Genomic DNA, 6467 nt, shown 5'->3' on the forward strand with positions numbered 1-6467 from the left:
TTTAACACATTCATAAGTTCTCTCAAGTATGAATCGTTTCATGATGATGAAGATTGTACAAATATAGAATGGTTTCACCATGTTAAAAGCACTCATAGGCTTTCTGTCCATTAGGATTTCTTTCAGGAGTTTGAAGATGATTCTGAAGTGCAAAAGTTTATTCACATGCAGTCAGACAGCTTCTTTCCAGTATGTGTTCTTTTATGTATTAAGAGATGTTATATGCAAAGGCTTTGCCACATAATTATAATCATATGGTTTCCCTCCAGAATGTGTTGTTGTCTTAGGAGATGACTGTTACATGCAAAGGTTTTATCACACTAATTACCCTCACCAGGCTTCTCTCCACTGTGTGTTTTTTCATGTTTTTGGAGACTACTCTGTTGTGCAAGGGCTTTATCATGTTGAGTATACGTATAAGGTTTCTTTCCAGTATGTGTTCTTTTATGGCTTAAGAGATGACTGTTTTGTGCAAAGGCTTTACCACACTGGTTACATTCATAAAGTTTCTCTCCACTGTGTGTTCTTTTATGGCTTATGAGAGCACTGTTTTGTGCAAAGGCTTTACCATACTGGTTACATTCATAAGGTTTCTCTCCAGTGTGTGTTCTTTTATGGCTTAAGAGAGTACTGTTTTGTGCAAAGGCTTTACCACACTGGTTACATTCATAAGGTTTTTCTCCCGTGTGTGTTCTTTTATGGTTTATGAGATGACTGTTTTGTGCAAAGGCTTTACCACACTGGTTACATTCATAAGGTTTCTCTCCAGTGTGTGTTCTTTTATGGCGCATGAGATGACTGTTTTTTGCAAAGGCTTTACCACACTCTTTACATTCATAAGGTTTCTCTCCAGTGTGTGTTCTTTTATGGCTTATGAGATGACTGTTTTGTGCAAAGGCTTTACCACATTGGTTACATTCATAAGGTTTCTCTCCAGTGTGTGTTCTTTTATGGCTTAAGAGAGTACTGTTTTGTGCAAAGGCTTTGCCACACTCATTACATTCATAAGGTTTCTCTCCAGTGTGTGTTCTTTTATGGCTTAAGAGAGTACTGTTTTCTGCAAAGGCTTTGCCACACTCATTACATTCATAATGTTTCTCTCCAGTATGTGTTCTTTTATGCCGTGAGCTGACTGCTTTTTGCAAAGGCTTTACCACATTGATTACATTTGTAAGGCTTCTCTCCAGTGTGTGTTCTTTTATGGCTCATGAGATGACTGTTTTGTGCAAAGGCTTTACCACATTGGTTACATTCATAAGGTTTCTCTCCAGTGTGTGTTCTTTTATGGTTTATGAGAGTACTGTTTTGTGCAAAAGCTTTGCCACACTCATTACATTCATAATGTTTCTCTCCAGTATGTGTTCTTTTATGCCATATGAGCTGACTGCTTTTTGCAAAGGCTTTACCACATTGATTACATTTGTAAGGCTTCTCTCCAGTGTGTGTTCTTTTATGCCATATAAGAACAGTGATATAGGGGAAGGTTTTCCCACATAGAGTGCATTTAAAGGGTTTCTCTCCAGTATGACTGCTTTCATGCCTGCAAAGAAAATTGGCACATGTGAAAGATTTACCACCATCATTTCATTACACTAATAAATATATTTTTCTATATGAATTAATTTCATAATTTGGTCTAACGGTAAAGAAGAATCAAATTTTAAAGTTTTATCACATTATTTACATTCACGGTATTCACCTTCATTATGGGTATTTTTGAAGATCCCTTTGATGGTAAGAGAATTTGTTATGTGGATCACTTTTATAGCATCATTTTTCTATAAGAGGTTTTCTCCTATATATGAAGAGTATTTAAGAATTCAGAGTTTTACCACAGCAATCCCATTCACAAATTTTTGTACTGTATGAATGATACTTCATTTACAAAGTGAGCCAGGAAAAGCAGAAGTTCCAAATTTCTAGTATTCATAGGTATTTTCAGCAATATGAGTTTGCTGATAAATTCTCAGTGAAGTTGCAAAACCAATTAACAGTAACCATTTATCACATTCAGAAAATTTACTCACATTGGGGACTACTACCAAATCAATTGTTCTTGGAGAAAGACAGGGACACTGCTTCTTTCAATATCCTTATGCTCATGTGTCTTAGAATCATTTTGACATATGATATACCAGTTTAATTTACAAAAATAATAAAGATTCCCACATTGAATTAACACAGTTTGTTTTTTGTTCATCATAGACATGTCATATAGGGATTAAGGTTTCTCCACAACAATATTCTTGATTCTCATAAGCTGCTTCTTTCACTAAACTTTACAAAGTTACTGCACGAAAATGAGTAACACTGGTTCTACTATGAAATTTTTGCTTATTAGAAGGTTTTGGACACATACTGATCACCAATTCAGTGTGTATACCTCTTACAATATCTGAGTAGATAAAATGAGACTAAACAGATTGGCAGTTCAAGTCAGTAGCTGTAATGTCAATATGATTCAAATGGTATTTTTGTTACAATATTATTTTATTTTCTTCTATCTTAGGGGAGTGCCTTGTAAACACAAATCAGATACCTGACATTGAAGTACATGGAATTATGAGATTTTAATGATCATCAGTACACGTAAAGCAGTGCTGTTTTTACACTGTTGCTTTTCTTTAAAACTTCCAGGACACAGCCATGTGTGCTGGTACATGCCTTCAATCCCAGCACTTGTGGAGGCAGAAGCAGGCATATCTTGCTTGTTATTTTGAGGTCAGGCTGGTCTAACAAGCAAGTCTAAGAAAGTCACAGATACCCAGAAAAAATCTATTTCAAAAACAGAAAATAAAAAGCAGCCAATAAACAAACAAACACAAAACACCAAACTTCCAGGACACATTAAAATTTAAGATTCATATCTGTATCAGTGTGCACATAAATTTACCTTTTATTACTGGTAGAACTTTGAAAATGTTCTTCAATATTATGGTCATCCCAATTGTAGCCTAAAATATAGTACGAGAAAATATATATTATTGGAAATAACATGTTATTATTAAGGCAAAACTTAAATCATTATCTTCTGTGACCCTTAGAATCATGCCTGATTTATTTACCACATTCTTCCTCATTCTCAATTGGAATTACAGAAGAGGATCAATTAAAAAGTAAGAGTTGTCTCTTTATTTTAAAAGTGAAAGAAAAATTGCAGTCTTACCTATAGCAGTGAGGTTTTCACAGGTCTCTAGCATCACATCTTTGTAGAGTTGCTTCTGGGAAGGTTCCAGCAAGGCCCACTCTTCTTGGCTGAATTTCACATGCACATCATTGAAGGTCACTGAATTCTAAAATATGCCATACATTTGTACAACAGAAACAGTGGCAACAATATAATTTATATGTCATTGTCAATATAATCATATAATTCTACTGCTTCTTCCATTTATTTTCTGACACAGAAGTGTGAATGTTATACAGTTGGGTGCTGTGCGTGATGTGAAGTAGGGGAGATGAAAAAGCCTAAAGGTTAGATTGAAAAAAAAAACAAAAACAAACAAACAAACAAAAAACAAAGGCGTGCTTCAAAAACCTGTGTTTCATCAGTTTGTAAGACATGAATATAAAGTAGCCATTAGTTGGGTACTTGAGCAATCTATGAATCATTTTCAGTTACTTGGGTGAGTAGGTCAGGACCCTGTCATGACAAAGGTGGAAGGACAAAATACAGTCATGATATTTTATATAGCAACAAATGAGATGTGTTGATCAGGGGACACTGAACAGATGGGTAACATCAGTCAAAAGACAACATGGTACTGAATATTATGTTTTGACCAGGGCTCAGGGATGTGGCATATCAGTATGTGAAGAGGGGGGCTCATATATTTGTGGAAGGGAAAGTGGACTACAGTGAATACATGGATAAAAATAATGTGAGTGGCAAGCAACAACAATCATAGCCAATAGCACCATATTTCTGAGTGACCAGACAAAAGAAAAGGAATAGAACACATGATTATTCTTTGATCATTGTTTTGTATATCCTCCTTACTAAATAATGTAGTCTATAGATTAAAAATAAAGATTAAAACTTTTCTATTAAAAAAGAAGTATTAATGTTATCACTAAGTCATTTTAGAAGAAAACGGAATAACAAGTTTTAACTGTATCATATCTGAACTTTTTGAAGAGGATATAGCTTTGGAATAGACATGGCAATTAATGTGGACAAAGACAAACAGAGAGAAGGGTTTGAAATAGAGAGACAGAGACATAGAGACAGAGACACACAGAGAGAGAAATTAACAGATGATCAATACTAAGTACAGATCAGAGAAATTTATTAACAGTTACTAACTACAAAAAATGGTGGACAAGCTGGTTGTATTCTGTCATGCCTTCAATTCCATCACTCAGGAGGCAGACACAGCTGTATCTTATTGAACTGGATGTCAGCATTATCTATTCAAAGAGTTCTAGGACAGCCAGACCTATATAGTAAGACAGAGCCTCCCCTAAAAGTCAATCAAACAAACACAAAATATTGAAAGAACTCAGAGGTCTTTACTGAAGCTTCTACAAGGAATTATACATTCACTCCTGTTGTATATTTATTTTCCAGAAATCCGCAGTGCCCCAGCTTGAACTATAACTTCAATGATATCTTACTAAAAGGGAATGCATGTTTAAACAAGTAAAAATAGAAGACAAAAATATTAGCGGTGTAAATGATGATCATAAATGAGCAACATAAGATAGGAGAAATGGCTCAGCAGTGAGGAGCTCTTACTGCTCTTGCATATAATTGGGCTCAATTGTTAGTGTTTACCTGGGACCCGCTACTTTCAATTGCTATAAGTTCATGAATTCTGAAGACATCTTCAGACTGTGAGGATTAGGCACACAAGAGGTGCATATTCATGCATACAATCAAAATACTTATATTCAGTAAAACCTAAAAATAGATCCCAGATGGCTGGGGAGATTGTACACTGTGTCTGATTACCTGGGTAGCAGAGACTGCACAGTGACCAATAGTTGGATCTGTGGTCCCCAAACACCACTGACTGTGTTTCCAAGGTAAGAAGAAAACCAATGATGAGGGAAAAAATTGGGTCCAACCTCAGAGTGCCCAGCAAATCTCTGTGAAAATACCTTGGATGTTGAAGCAGGAATAAGTTTTTCAAGCAAAGGGACCCAAGAAGCAAGCAGGAGTAACTATTCTAATATCTAATAAAAAAGACTTTCAACCAAAATTAATTGAAAGGGATGAGGAAAAGGGAATCCAAGATGGCATTGCCAGGAGGACCAGGACAGGAACAAGACAGCAATGTTGGTACAGCAACTAAAAGACTGAACTCTGGGTCCTAAAAGAACAGCAATCGTGTTTCCCAGGTGAGAGGAAACTCAGTGGTGTGGGGATCATTCAGTTCCACTCTCAGGTCACTCAGTGTGAACCCGGAAAATATCTCAGGCGCAGGATGCACCTGTGTGTCCTGATCACCTTCCCAGGAAAAACTGTGTGCTCCTGGGCACCAGAGACTGGGAGCCCCAGTCTCAAAAAAAAAGAACAGGGAAGAAGAAAGTTGGACTGACCTCAGGTCACCCAGTCTATCCCTGGAAAAGGTCCTGCAGGCTGGTGGGTGCACAGCTGCCAGCCTTGAGTGGGCCTCCAGTTGCGAGACCTGCATGCCCTACTCTCCATCACAGACAGAACTCTGTGCCCCAGGACACTAGAGGATGGGTTTCCCTGTCTGGATAAAACCCCACAGGCAGGGAAAGAGCAGGTCCCAGCTTAGAGCACTCAGCCAACTCCCCCCCCACACACACTACCACCACCACACATGGGAACATTCTTGGAAATGTTTTCAGGTTCTTTCCCAGTCACCAGCTTGGTAGCCATCTGGCAAGTGCCTACCCATTCTATACACCATGTCAAACACCACAGACTAGGTCTTCATGTTGGGAGAAAACCCAAAGGTGGGGAAAACATCTGACCCTACCTCAGGACACCTAGCTCTGGAGAAGTTTCTGGTTATTCACAGGCTCCAGACTCTAGCCTCCTGCTGCACATGTGAGAGCAGTGATCAGCTGCCACGGGTTACTGCTTCGGTACTGGGGCACAGAGCTCTAACCTCAGACCAACAGAAGCCTGGGATCCCCAAGATCAACCCCCAGATACTGCTCTAAGGGACAACCAGTTATCCCTAACTAAGGTGACCAAACCATGGGGTAACCAGGTTACAGCTACAGCTTACTAAATTTACAGCAAGAAAGCCAGAAGCAGGACAGCTGTCTCCAGGACTTCTCTGGGTGAGAGAAGAGCCCCCTTGACTAACAAAGACCACAATTACTGCTCAGGTCTCTATGCCTGTGGTGAGTTTTGGCAATTCCTGAGAAATACCTGCTATTCAGTGACAGTACCCCAAAAGCTGAGGAGCCCTCCTTCATGAAAAATCATCTTCCTGCCAAGGGGATTATCCCCACCACAGGATTCCAGGAAGTGCCAGAAACTAACA

At 38.4% G+C, this 6467-nt stretch overlaps 1 pseudogene; it reads right to left on the reverse strand.

The window, feature by feature from the left end:
- Nucleotides 1-341: 341 nt before the first annotated feature.
- Nucleotides 342-1449, reverse strand: LOC132651086 (zinc finger protein 135-like; annotated as a pseudogene).
- Nucleotides 1450-6467: the final 5018 nt, after the last annotated feature.

The sequence above is a fragment of the Meriones unguiculatus genome (genome assembly GCF_030254825.1).
Source record: "Meriones unguiculatus strain TT.TT164.6M chromosome 13 unlocalized genomic scaffold, Bangor_MerUng_6.1 Chr13_unordered_Scaffold_39, whole genome shotgun sequence".
NCBI lineage: Eukaryota > Metazoa > Chordata > Mammalia > Rodentia > Muridae > Meriones > Meriones unguiculatus.